This window comes from Mustelus asterias, chromosome 2 (assembly GCF_964213995.1).
Source record: "Mustelus asterias chromosome 2, sMusAst1.hap1.1, whole genome shotgun sequence".
NCBI lineage: Eukaryota > Metazoa > Chordata > Chondrichthyes > Carcharhiniformes > Triakidae > Mustelus > Mustelus asterias.
The window spans coordinates 156,923,074-156,938,033 of NC_135802.1; the positions used below are offsets into that span (position 1 = coordinate 156,923,074).

At 46.7% G+C, this 14,960-nt stretch overlaps 1 protein-coding gene across 1 annotated transcript in view; it reads left to right on the forward strand.

Moving 5' to 3' along the window:
* The window catches only part of LOC144481325 (rab effector MyRIP-like), a 334,837-nt gene that overhangs the window by 113,996 nt on the left and 205,881 nt on the right, over positions 1 to 14,960 (forward strand). The window lies entirely within an intron of this gene.

Here is a 14,960-nt window from a genome sequence, read left to right on the forward strand (position 1 = left end):
GCACACTTATCCACCCATGCACGGAAAGCCAATGATGTCATTGGCTGGTGATGCAGGGTGACCAAAACCCACCTTTTTTGAAAGAAAAACCCCTTCTGTGGAAATGGCTGGAGTAGGAGTTCTTCAACTCAACAGTCCCAGCACAATGTCGCTCAGGCTAATGATTTGAATCCTTTTTTTAGTGCAGAAGGCGACCATTTGGCCCATCGAGTCTGCACTGACCACAATCCCACCCAGGCCCTATTCCCGTAACCCCACTTATTTACCCTGCTAGTCCCCCTGACACTAGGGTCAATTTAGCATGGCCAATCAACCTAACCCACACATCTAAGACTGTGGGAGGAAACCGGAGCACCCGGAGGAAACCCACGCAGACACGGGGAGAATGTGCAAACCCCACACAGACAGTGACCCGAGGCCGGAACTGAACCCCGGTTTCTGGTGCTGTGAGGCAGCAGTGCTAACCACTGTGCCACCGTGCTGCCCTGAATCCAAGACTGATAATGGTATTCGAATCTCTCAGAACCCAAATTGATGGATTTTTTGCTACTTTATTCATGATGAAAGAAAAATCATAGGCCCTGAATATCAAAGGAACCGAAAAGTATAATTGATATGAATTCTGATGTTGCAGAGTTGTGTGAATGTTTCGACAGTATAATTTGACCGGCAATGACTAAGAGCATTATAAAAACCACCTCGGGGAAGAAAGTTGACTTTCTTGCCACAAAGCAATAACACGAAGGCAATCATTTTGGTTTTCAGCTGTCGTGCATTAGAACAATAGCTGCCTCTCCAGCCGTGACTGCAATAACTTGATGTATTGTCAAATTTCTGAAACTGGACACACTGATCAAAGGAGAAGGGCGGATGCTGGAGGTCGGTTTAAATGTCAGGGCCGGCAATGCTTGGGGTTGGGGGCACTGTGGGGTTTTTACTGGTTTGGGGACAGGAATCTTGGTATTAATCTATTCTGCGTGGGTTTCCTCCGGGTGCTCCGGTTTCCTCCCACAGTCCAAAGATGTGCGGGTTAGGTTGATTGGCCGTGCTAAATTGCCCCTTAGTGTCAGGGGGAATAGCAGGGTAAATATGAGGGGTTATGGGAATAGGGCCTGGGTGGGATTGTGTTCGGTGCAGACTCGATGGGCCGAATGGCCTCCTTCTGCACTGTAGGGATTCTATGATGTTTTCTCACAACATCTGTATTTGTTTAAAATATATTTCACAATTTACAGCTGCAGTAACTATTTGAGAAGCATCACTGCCCCCGGCCACTACCTGCCCTGTTGCTCACGATGGCGTTACAGAGTAAACACTACAACTGCGCATGCGTGGAATTGACAACAAATGCACTTTTTATAATTGCCAATCTGCTGTACAGGGCACGCGCTAATATGGATCAGGTAGTTCCTCTCTCAGCTGTGTCTGATGTCTTTATGTTGTAGCTTCTCTCGGTCTTTTCCACATGAATTTGAGTTCATTCCAAAGTCTGCTGTGTGCATCCTAACTTGCACCGAGTCCCCCCACGCCCCCGTTCACCCATCACCCCCCCCCCCCCCGTTCACCCATCACCCCCGTGCCCGCTGACCTGAAATGGCTCCTGGTCTGGCAGTGCCTCAGTTTTAAAATTCTCATCTTTATAGAATCATAGAATCCTACAGTGCAGAATGAGACCATTCGGTCCACCGGGTCTGCACCAACCACAATCCCACCCAGTTCCTATCCCACCCAACCCCTATCCCCACAACCCTACCTGACACTAAGGGGCAATTTAGCGTGGCCAATCCACCTAACCCGCACATCTTTGGACTGTGGGATGAAACCGGAGCACCCGGAGGAAACCCACGCAGACATGGGTAGAACATGCAGACTCTGCACAGTGATCCAAGGCTGGAATCGAACCCGGGTCCCTGGCGCTGTGAGGCAGCTGTGCTAACTACTGTGCCACCATGCCGCTGCCTGTGCCACCATGCCAATCCCTCCGTGATCCCGCCCCTCTGTCGCCTCATCCAGCTGTGCGATCCTCAGATCTTTGTGCTACTCCAATTCTGGCCTCTTGTGTATTTCTCAAGCTATGGAAATCTCTCCCTAGAATCCTACGCTCCTCTCCTCCTTTAAGATACTCCTTAAAAGTGCTCTCTTTTCCCAAGCTTTTGGTCACCTGTCCTAATATCTCCTTATGTGGTTGCAGTAACATTTTTCCCTGATAACTCTCCTGTGAAGCACCTTGGAAGGGGCTAAATAACAACACGTTGTTGTTGGATAGCCCAATCAGAGTCAAGCTGTCTGGTTTAAATTTTCAATCAATACTTGGCAATTAACTGCCAAGTCACCACTAACTGGTGAATTCTGCATAGCAACACCTCTACCAATCAGACTCCACTTGCCAACCAATCAAAAACCTTTTCTCATGCAGTACGAAGTTGTTGTTTTCCCTGACATTCTGCCTGTACTGATGAGTGCCAGATGAAAAGCTTTGACAAAATGTATTTTTCCGGCAATACTCAAATTAGTATCCTTGTAAGTAACCAAATAATCATGCATGAACAAATGTTCAATGTGGGACCTTGGTTAAGATCAGTCATGTCTCCAGATCCTTGTACTCAAACTCATCCCACCCTGGTTTTACTGTCCATTTCAGAGCTCTCACAAAGCATACCCACCTTCCACATTAAATCCCCATTCACAGATTAGCACTGCACAGACAGAGGCTATTCGTCCCATCATACCTGTGCCACCTCTCCACTCACCTGATGAAGGAGCAGCGCTCCAAAAGCTCGTGATACCAAATAAACCTGCTGGACTTTAACCTGGTGTTGTGAGACTACTTACTGCGCCCAGCTCTTTGCGAGAGCTACCCAATTACTCCCACTCCCCTACTCTTTCCTCATGCCCACCACATCTATATTCATTTCCCTTTTTGAAAGTTACTATTGAATTTGTTTCCACCCCTTTTACAAGCTCTGTACTTTAGATTATAACAATCGTGTGTAAATATCCATTTCTACTCCTCTCTGCTCCTTTGCCAATCATATCAAATCTTTGTACCCAGGTTACCATTGAGTCATAGAGGTTTACAGCATGGAAACAGGCCCTTCGGCCCAATTTGTCCATGCCGCCTGGTTTTTAATAAGAACATAAGAAATAGGAGCAGGAGTAGGCCATCTAGCCCCTCAAGCCTGCTCCGCATTTTTACCATTAAGTTAGTCCTAATTGCCCGCGTTTGGCCCATATCCATCTATACCCATCTTACCCATGCAACTGTCTAAATGCTCTTTAAAAAGACAAAATTGTAAGCGCCTCTACTGCTGCCTCTGGCAGCTTGCTCCCTCTGTGTGGGAAAAAAATTGCCCCTCTGGACCTTTTCGTATCTCTCCCCTCTCACCTTAAACGTATGCCCTCTAGTTTTAGACTCCCCTACCTTTGGGAAAAGATATTGACTATCTAGCTGATCTATGCACCTCATTATTTTATAGACATCCATAAGATCACCCCTAAGCCTCATACTCTCCAGGGAAGAAAGTCCCAGTCTATCCAGCCTCTCCCTGTAACTCAAGCAATCAAGTCCCGGTAGCATGCTAGTAAATCTTTTCTGCACTCTTTCTAGTTTAATAATATCCTTTCTATAATATGGTGACCAGAACTGTACACAGTACCCCAAGTGCAGCCTTACCAATGTCTTGTACAACTTCAGCAAAACGTCCCAACTCCTGTATTCAATGTTCTGACCAATGAAACCAAGCATGCCGAATGCCTTCTTCACCACCCTGTCCACTTTCAATGAGCTATGAACTTGTACCCCTAGATCTCTTTCTTCTGTAACTCTCCCCAACGCCCTACCATTAACTGAACAAGTCCTGCCCTGGTTCGATCTACCAAAGTACATCACCTCACATTTATCTAAATTAAACTCCATTTGCCATTCGTCAGCCTACTGGCCCAATTGATCAAGGTCCCATTGCAATCCGAGATAACCTTCTTCACTGTCCACTATGCCACCAATCTTGGTGTCATCTGCAAACTTACTAACCATACCTCCTAAATTCTCATCCAAATCAATAATGTAAATGACAAATAACAGTGGACCCCACACTGATCCCTGAGGCACACCGCTGGTCACAGGCCTCCAGTTTGAAAAACAACCAAATGTGCTTCACCAAATGAAGCCTTTTCCCAGGGTGGAAGAGTCAATTACTCAAGGGCATAAGTTTAAGGTGCGAGGGGCAAGGTTTAAAGGAGATGTACGAAGCAAGTTTTTTATACAGAGAGTGGTGGGTGCCTGGAACTCGCTGCTGGGGGAGGTAGTGGAAGCAGATACGGTAGTGAGTTTTAAGGGGCGTCTGGACAAATACATGAGTAGGATGGGAATGGAGGGATATGGTCCCCGGAAGGATAGGGGGTTTTACTTCAGTTAGGCAGCATGGTCGGTGCAGGCTTGGAGGGCCGAAGGGCCTGTCCTTGTGCTGTAATGTTCTTTGTTCTTTGTTCTATGTTCTAACCTTCTATAACCACCCTCTGCCTTCTGTCATCAAGAGTTTTAACAACACCAGGTTAAACACATTCTGTCATCAAGCCAATTTTGTGTCCAATTGGCTACCTCACCCTGGATACTGTGAGATTTAATCAATCCTCTTAGCAGAAACAATTTTTCATTCGATCAAAACCCTTCATAATTTTGATCAACTCTGTATTAAATTTCCCTCTTACCCTTGCCTGTTTTAATGCCAGCTTCGCTAAACCAGACAGTTGATGCTTGATAAGGAGTCCGACAGTACAGAGGCAGTGGATGGCTGGAAAAGGTAGTGATGGGATAGAACCACGTTTTGTCAATGTGCCTGTGGTTGCTGACACATCATGGCCGAAGATGTTGTCAGGCTGTTAGGGAGATGAGGGAGAAACAGAGGCTACAGTTGGATTCTTGGGGGTTTGTCAGAGCTAAGGATGTTTGGATAGGAAGAGAAACCCTAGCCACTCTGAGGAGAGTAGGATGGGTAAAAGTGGAACCAACTGAGGTCATCTCCAGCAGAGGAGAAGCATTGGAAGAGGATGATGTGGTCAGCAAATTTCAAAGACAGGGCCTCATCACCGCCTGTCTCCTGCCCGGCAGTTGGTCAAATGGAGTGGTTGACTGGCAGCAGAGAGGGAACACCAGGGACAGGAGGCTGGTTTAAGTTTGAAGTTTATTTATTAGTGTCACAAGTAGGCTTACATTAACACTGCAATGTGAAAATCCCCTAGTTACCACACTCCGGCGCCTGTTTGGGTAACACTGCTAGAGAATTTAGCATGGCCAATGCACCCTAACCAGCACGTCTTTCGGACTGTGGGAGGAAACCGGAGCACCCGGAGGAAACCCACGCAGACACGGGGGAGAACGTGCATACTCCACACAGTGACCCAAGCCGGGAATCGAGCCCAGGTCCCTGGCACTGTGAGGCAGCAGTGCTAACCACTGTGCCATCGTGCCATCCCTAGTACGAAGGAGGAGCATCCCTATCTCAGCTTTTTGGCTATGACCAAGCATCAGAATAAGCCAGAGATGGGGTGCAGTGCCTCTTCTTGTCAGCTTGGATCTTGTTGGTCTCTCTTGTGGGGACCGTGAATTAGATTCGATTTGAATTGTGTTTTTGGAGCGAGCGAGGAGATGGATTGGGGGCTGGTCCTCTGATAAATTGACTTTGTAACTTGAAGAAAGAAGTAAAAATGTTTTTAAGAATTGTCAGAATTGCAGTGATGTGAGCTTGCCATGCTTAGTGGGTAACCCCGGGCTTTTTAATAAAATTTGCCTGGCTAAGTCTTTGCACAGGTTTAATGAAATTGAAAGTATTGAAAACTTGGGGGGGTTTTAAAAGCTTCAGGATAATATGAGAACATTCAGACTGACAGGTTTAGCTGCAATGCTTTAGGTTCCCTAGCCGAGCACATCAAGCGAACAGAACGTTCATTCTCATGAGTGACGGTGTAAAATCATTAGGTTTCTATAGTAACACAATTTCTCTGATGACTACATAAGGAATCCGACATCCTTAGCAGCAAAAATATAACCGTCTTGGTAAGTAAGGTGGCCAGAAACAGTAGTTATTAATACAACTGACTGTTTCGTATGTGCATGTGCAAATTTGATGACAATTTTCTGGGTATGGTAGTCTAGTCTTTATGTTCCTGGACTAATAACCCAGTAATGTGAGTTCAAGTCCGCCCAGGGAGCCCAGGGATCAGTGGATTTATGTGCAGTGCTGTGGTTATCTGGAATGCACTTGCTTCAAAAGGTAGTAGATCCGGTGGCGCAGTGGTAATGCCACTGGGCTAGTGATCCAATGGCCCAGGTTAACGCTCTGGGGGGTGTGAGTTCAAATCCCACCATGGCAGCTCCTGGAATCTAAAATCAATTAAATAAAAAATAAGCCTTGAATTTAAAAAGAAAACTGCTTTAGGACTGCACGATGGCACAGTGGTTAGCACCGCTGCCTCAAAGCACCAGGGACCCGGGTTCGATTTCCGACTTGGGTCACTGTCTGTGTGGAGTTTGCACGTTCTCCCCGTGTCTGCATGGGTTTCCTCCGGGTGCTCCGGTTTCCTCCCACAGTCCAAAGGTGTGCAGTGGATTGGCCATGATCACTGATCAAATTACGGGGATAGGGGCGAGGGATTGGACCTAGTTAGGGTGTTCTATCGGAGAATCAGTGTAGACTCGATGGGTCAATTAGCCTCTTCTATACTGTGTGGGATTCTATCCTATGATTCAATAGTAACTTTGGAAAGGGATGCATATCCCTGGTTGGACAGGGATATTCATTAATTTAAATTCAATTAATTAAATAAATCAGGAATTACAAAGCTAGATTCAGTAATGGAGACCATAAAACTATCAGAATGTGATTTAAAACCCATAGAAACCATCGAATAGCTGCAGTGCAGAAGGAGGCCATTCAGCCCATCGAGTCTGCACAAAATTTCTGAAAGAGCATCTGAGCCAGGCCCAACCGCACCCCCACCATATCCCCTTGCATTTACCATGGCCAATCTACCCAATTTACATCATCTTTGGACACTAAGGGGCAATTTAGCATGTCCAATCCACCCAAGCCATACATCTTTGGAGTGTGGGAGGAAACCTGAGCACCCGGAGAAAACCCACACAGACCTGGGGAGAAGATGCAAACTCTACACGGTTATCCAGCACTGGAATCGAACCTGGGTACCTGGTGCTGTGAGGCAGCAGTGCTAACCATTGTGCCACTATGCTGCCCATCTGTTTCATTCATGGGATGTGGGCATCGCTGGCTGGGCCAACATTTATTGCCCATCCCTGAGGACGTTAAGAATCAACCCATGAGTCCCATGTAGGCCAGACCAGGTAAGGATGGCAGATTTCCTTCCCTAAAGGGCATTAGTGAACCAGATGGGTTTTTACAGCAATCAACAATGGTTTCAATGTCATCATTAGACTGTTAACTCCAGATTTTTATTGAATTCAAATTTCACCATCTGTCATGCTGGGATTCGAACCCTGGTCCCCTGAGTCTAGTCCACTAGTAATTACCAGGATTACTAGTAATCCACTAGGATTACTAGTCCAGCGACAATACTATTACACCACCACTTCCCTGACCTTGCCTGGTCTGGATCTGTTGACTCTCAACTAGCCTCTGAAATGTCCCAACAAGCCATTCAATTGCATGAGGATGGGCAATAGATGTTGGTCTTGCCAACGATGTGAATGAATTTTTTAAAAGAGCCCATTATAATGCTTCCAACAAGATTGACTTGATGCAGAGTGATATCGGAAAGAGCTGTGGGGAGGTTCACTATTTCAAGTGTATATAATAACTCACTCTGCTCCCCAATTACAAGGAGCTTATCATTTATTTATTAAAATACCTGATTTCCCTTGGCATTGCTACTGAGTAGTCTGAGTTCTGGAGCTCCATTATGGGCCTCAGAATGAAACAGCTTTACTCGGGCTCTGGTTTTAATGAGTTGATTTCCGAGAACAAGTTGTGCAAGGAAAATTTTTTTAATGTAACAGCTAGAACTCTTCAATTCTTTGACATTCCTGAACTTCTTTGCAGGAACCTTAGATCAAGAAGTAAGCCTCGGAAAATGACTCTTGTGCATGTAGAGGTCATAGTCTTAGGATAAGGGGTAGCAAATTTAAAACAGAGTTGAGGAGAAACTACTTCTCCCAAAGGGTTGTGAATCTGAGGAATTCGCTGCCCCAAAGTGCGGTGGATGCTGGGACAGTGAGTAAATTTAAGGAAGAGTTAGACAGATTTTTAATGGGTTGAAGGGTTATGGGGAGACAGCAGGACACTGAGGATGAGGAACATATCAACCATGATCGAATGGCAGAGTGGACTCGATGGGCCGAATGGCCTAATTCTGCTCCTATATCTAATCTTATGAACTTGTATGGCATATGTAAGATCTGATTTGCTACACCTTACCCGTGTGATTTCAATCAACGCGCCCTTACGATCAGCCGGAAGAATGTAATTGCTGAGAAAGTGTGCAGGAAGAAAGTGGATAGTGTTGGGTCATTTGTCGTGGTGTATTTGCTTTAAGCCATCAGAAATAGAACCAAAGAATGTTAGAAAAGTTACAGCACAGAAGGAGGCCTTTCGATCCATCTTGTCCATGCCAGCCAGAGGACACTCGGGTGCCCTTTCTAATCCCACCTTCCTGCACCCGACCCATAGCCCTGTAGTTTACAGCACTCAAGGTGCAAATCCAGGCACTTTTTAAAAGAGTTTAGGGTCTCTTCCTCCATCACAAACTCAGCGAGTTCCAGACACCCACTACCTTCCTCATGTCCCCTCTACACCCACTGCCACTTATCTTGAATCAATGTCCCCTGGCTCTAGAAGTTCCAGCTCTAGAAGTTCTAGCCAAGTTCCGCACACATGAGGACGGCCTAAACCGGGATGTTGGATTTATGTCACATTATCAGTAACCCCCACAGCTTGCCCCCTGGACTTGCAGAATCTCACTAGCTGTTCTATCTGGAGACAATACACATTGTGTTTAATGTTCCCTCCACCCACATTGTCTGTACCTTTAAGACCTGGCTGGCTTTAGGGATTCACATTCTAATCAGTATTCTATAACTTGATGTTGTGTCGCTGTGCACTGTTTGAGAGCACATTTCCACTCCATCTGACGAAGGAGCAGCGCTCCGAAAGCTTATGGTATTTGCTACCAAATAAACCTGTTGGACTTTAACCTGGTGTTGTGAGACTTCTTACTGTGTTCACCCCAGTCCAACGCCGGCAGTCCACATCATTAGAAGTCTTCACCAAGGGAAGCAATTTTATCCTGTCCACTCTATCTCTTCCCCTCAATCAAGTCATCCCTCAGCCTTCTTTGTTCCAAGGCATGGTGGCACAGTGGTTAGCACTGCTGCCTCACAGCACCAGGGACCCGTGTTTGATTCCTGGCTTGGGTCACTGTCTGTGCGGAGTCTGCGTGTGCTCCCCATGTCTGCATGGGTTTCCTCTGGGTGCTCTGGTTTCCCCGCACAGTCCCAAAGATGTGCAGGTTAGGTGGATTAGCCATGCTAAATTGCCCCTTAGTGTCAGGGGATCTATCTAGGATAAATGTATGGGGTTATGGGGATAGGGTTTGCGTGGGATTGTGATCAGTGCAGACTCGATGGGCCGAATGGCCTCCTTCTGCACTGTAGGATGCTATGGTTATGCTCTTATGTTCCTATGTTCTTATGGTTCTATGAAAATGCAATAAAAATGCATAAAACACATCTTACCTTGAGAAGCTACAGAACAACTGGAATTAAGATTTACAGTTATGAATGTATCTTTCCATTTGGTTTACCTGAGGCTGTAGAAAGACAAAACTCTGCTTTTCTTTCATTGTTTTATGCTTGCTGAAATGATTAATTGATGAGTGTCTCGCGTGTTCGCTGATGAGCACTGGCTCCTGGCCACGCTACAGCTCAATCTTAAGCTTCTCATCCTTGTTTTGAAATCCCCCCATGCCTTGTCTCTTGCCGTCTCCGTAATCTCTTCCAACTCCACAACCCTCCGAGATATCTGTGCTCCTCTCATTCTGACCTCCTGTGTACCACCGGTTTTCAGTCACTCCAGTGAGAGCTGTTATGGTTCAAAGTGTTTTATGGAGCCCTCCTGGATCATACATTTTGCATCTTGAATTTGGCTGGGATCAGCATGATAGGTTTCACTTCGGGTATGATTCAAAAGACCCACTAGGGAGCTTTTATCAAACAAAGTTTATTTAAGAATATGGTTAACATGTATAGTAAGAAAATTAGCAATAACTTTTATCAATTACAAGCAAAAACAAAACAATCACGGTAATGTATAACCCTTAACAACTATATCTAAGATGTTCCAATTGGACCAACATTTCCACAGACAAAACCCTTCAGACAAGTTCGACACAGCAAAATCTTATGCTCACGTGATACTGGAATTGAATCCTACGGTTGGAGAATTGGAAGTTCTCGGTCTTGTAAATTCTAGTAGTCCACTTGGCACACCCAGAACAGTTTGAAGTCAGAACAGCTTCCCAGAAACCTAGGGAGACTCTGGTCAAGCCTCCAACAGCAGATTTTCCCCTTCAGAAAGGCAAGACCTTGCTTTCAGATGACCAGCAGAATTTCCAAAACCAGGAAGAGAGAGAAACACTCCTTTTCAGCTTGATGTCCCTTCTAAAACCTAAAACTCAAACTATAGCCAAACAGAAAAAATCATCTTAAACTCCCTAGAAAGGGGAGAAAAAACCTGTCCAGAACCCATGACCTTTTATCCTAACAATGCAGGGCCATAAAACTAATCCCAGAGTAAACATAAACAATCCCATTTAAGTCACTTGAGTAGCAATAAAAGGACTCCTCGGCAACAATGACATCAGTTGAGGTTGTGCTCTTAAAGGTACACTAACGTCACAGGCCTCAGCCCCATGTTCTGGGTTTCCCTCCCTCCTGGGATTCTCTCGCTCTCTATCTCTCTATCCCATTTTCCTTCTTCAAGACGCTCCTTAAAACTGACATGTTTGACCAAGTTACCCGCCCGGATAGCTCCTCGGGTAACTTGTTTTCATTTTTATTTGTATTTGTATTGCTTTGTGATGCACTCTTTGAACATTTAATAATTGACTTAAGGAGAGCGTACAATGATTGTTGTCGATGGATGGAGTGATCGATGTGATCAATTGGCCTGAGTGGACATCTTAACTATGCAAAATTATTAGTTTGCATTGTGAAAGATTAGTTTGAGGGCTACCTCAAATTCACTTATCATGTATATACGGTAGGGGAGATTTGTCAGGCTACTTATGTTGAAATTCAGTGCTTACAATTGGAAAGAATTTGAAATGAAATCCCAACTCCCAGCACTAGGTAATCAGAGTGAAGCTCTCTCCCCTTTGGAACCTGGGAGCTCCATCCCCCTCTGCCCAGCCTAACCCCCAATACCAAGATTGACCCTCCCCCAGGGCACAGGACGCCCCCTACCTTCCTGCTCCCAGGACCCTTGGTATTGCAGTGCCAGGAGTGTGTGTTGGAATGATTCTCGAGGGAGGCACTCCTACAAGAAGACCTGCAACCTATTGCTACAACTAAAGCACTAGGGCAGCACGGTGGCACAGCGGTTAGCACTGCTGCCTCACAGTGCCAGGGACCCGGGTTCCATCCCGGCCTCGGGCCACTGTCTGTATGGAGTTTGCACATTCTCCCCGTGTCTGCATGGGTTTCGTCCGGGTGCTCCGATTTCCTCCCCAGTCCAAAGCTGTGTGGGTTAGGTGGATCGGCCAAGCTAAATTGCCGTTTAGTGTCTCAAGATGTATATGTTAGGGCGATTGGCCATGGTAAATACATGGGGTAAACACAGTAAGAAGTTTAACAACACCAGGTTAAAGTCCAACAGGTTTATTTGGTAGCAAAAGCCACACAAGCTTTCGGAGCCCCAAGCCCCTTCTTCAGGTGCAGGGATAGAGCGGAGATGGGCGGAGAGTCGGTGCGGACTCAATAGCCTCCTTTTGCACTGTAGGGATTCTCTGATTCCCTTTTTCAGAAAGGGTTACTAAATCTCTTTGCTGCTCTGTGGCTATCAGTAACATCAGTCAGTCTGAAATCCTTGCTTGTAATAAGCAGGTGACTGCTGGCTTACTAGTTGAAGCAGAACATATGCGCCACTTACCCATGACTAATTGGAAGCAGCATGTGTACAGATTGCAGGACAGCCCAAAGCATCATTCACTGCGGCTATTTCACTGATGGGCTTCCTCACAGAGCACCACTGCCGCCGCGTGCCATCATCAACTGTTGTGCTTTGCACTTTTTGACATGTCTGTGTTGCCACAAACTTCTGTCCACTCTCTCTCTCTGCTCCCCCGCACAGCAAGTGACTGCTTGTGGATAGTTTAGACCCTGCACCAATTGAACCCCTACAATGTAGAAGGAGGCCATTCGGCCCATCGAGCCTGCACCGACCACAATCCCACCCAGGCCCTATTCCCATAACCCCACACATTTACCCTGCTAATCCCCCTGACGTTAAGGGTCAATTTAGCATGGTCAATCCGCCTAACCGACACATCTTTGGACTGTGGGAGGAAACCGGAGCACCCGGAGGAAACCCACGCAGACACGGGGAGAATGTGCAAACTCTACACAGACAGGAAGCCAGAATTGAACCTGGGTCCCTGGCACTGTGAGGCAGCAGTGCTAACCACTGTGCCGCCGTGCTGCCCTGGAGCTTATAACTCTTCTCAGGAAAGCCATAACCTGTGGCTGAACAGCACTATGGTCAGATCCATGGATCGACTAGATCCATCAAGCAAACCATTGGAATCCTCAAGCAACAATTCTGATCCTGAGACAGGTCTGGTGGGGCAGTCTGCAATGCATCTGCAAAGACTATCTCATATAACAGTGTCTAGCTGGAGCCGCATCTCTAAGTTCCTCCCCATGCACTTGAGCCTTGAATGAGTATGCCTTAAGCTAGCAATTCCATTTCTTTCTTCAGTTGTTCTTGTGGTAATTGGTATCAACTGGTGATGAATATGTGTAATTAAGCACTGAGACATTACAATACATCTTTTGGGCTAGATTAGCACTGCATGAATTCACTTTATTTAAGAGCCTGAGAACCATCAAAGCGATCCTTTGTCTGGATTTAGCCTAGATTCGAAACGAGAAGGATGATATTTTAACCACCTCGCACAATCCGACCTCTGAAAATTCGGAACACAACAGCAAAATACTGCAGAAGCTGGAGACCTGTAATGAAGGCAGAGTGTGCTGAAAGGTGAGGTGGAGTCTCCGGGGAGGAAGCAGAGAGTTAGCGGGAGGGATTTTCCAAACCTGCCGCTGAGGCACGTTTTTGCGGCAGTGGCCCGCCATTGGTCGGCGCGGGATCTTCCAGTCCTCGTGGCAGGAGCCCGCCGTCGAAAGGACCGGACAATCCCGGCAGAGGAAACTGGCGGAAAATCATAGAAACCCTACAGTGCAGAAGGAGGCCATTCGGCCCATCGAGTCTGCACCAACCACAATCCCACCCAGACCCTACCCCCACATATTTACCCACTAATCCCTCTAACCTACGCATCTCAGGACACTCAGGGGCAATTTTTAACCTGGCCAATCAACCTAACCCGCACATCTTTGGACTGTGGGAGGAAACCGGAGCACCCGGAGGAAACCCACGCAGACACGAGGAGAATGTGCAAACTCCACGCAGACAGTGACCCGCCTCACATCTCAATACTCCATTTGTGAGCAGCATTGTGAGCAGTTTTGGGTCCCGTATCTAAGGAAGGATGTGCTGGCCTTGGAAAGGGTCCGGAGGAGGTTCACAAGAATGGTCCCTGGAATAAAGAGCTTGTCGTATGAGGAACGGTTGAGGACTTTGAGTCTATATTCGTTGGAGTTTAGAAGAATGAGGGGGATCTTATTGAAACTTACAGGATACTGCGAGGCCTGGATAGAGTGGATGTGGAGAGGATGTTTTCACTAGTATGAAAAACTAGAACCAGAGGGCACAACCTCAGGCTAAAGGAGTGATCCTTTAAAACGGAGATGAGGAGGAATTTCTTCAGCCAGCGAGTGGTGAATCTGTGGAACTCTGTGCCGCAGAAGGCTGTGGAGGCCAGGTCATTGAGTGTCTTTAAAGCAGAGATAGATAGGTTCTTGATTAAATCATAGAATCCCTACAGTGCAGAAGGAGGCCAATCGGCCCATCGCGCCTGCACCGATCACAATCACACCCAGGCCCTATCCCCATAACCCCATATATTTATCCTAGCTAGTCCCCCTGACACCGCGGGGCAATTTGGCATGGCCAATCAACTTAACCTGCAGATCTTTGGAGTGTGGGAGGAAACCGAAGTACTCGGAGGAAACCCACGCAGACACGGGGAGAACATGTAAACTCCACACAGACAGTGACCCAAGGCCGGAACTGAACCCGGGTCTTGGCACTGTGAAGCAGCAGCGCTAACCACTGTGCCACCATGGGGATCAGGGGTAATGGGGATGAGAAAAATATCAGCCATGATTGAATGGCGGAGCAGACTCGATGGGCTGAGTGGCCTAATTCTGTTCCTATGTCTTATGGTTAGCTTGATGTCCCTTCATCAGAATCCTTGCTGAAAGATCATTAACCTGAAATGTTGGGCGGGATTCTCTGGCCGCGCTCGTCGGAAAACCAGAGATTCCCGCCGTACTTCAATGGAGCTTTACATGGTCCGCCCCCCGCCACCCATTCGAGTTCCAGTGGCGGGCGGGTTGGGAGAGTTCCGGCTGTTAGTTCTATTTTTCTCCATAGGTGCTGCCCTGACCTACTGAGTGTTTCGAGCATTTTCTGTTTTTATTTTGATCCCTGCCGGTTCAGTGGTATTTTCAGTGAGTGATTCTGCTTTTGCAAGATGATCTATATATACATCCCCAGCTACCAGCTCTGAATTGTCAGAAATTTGTATTT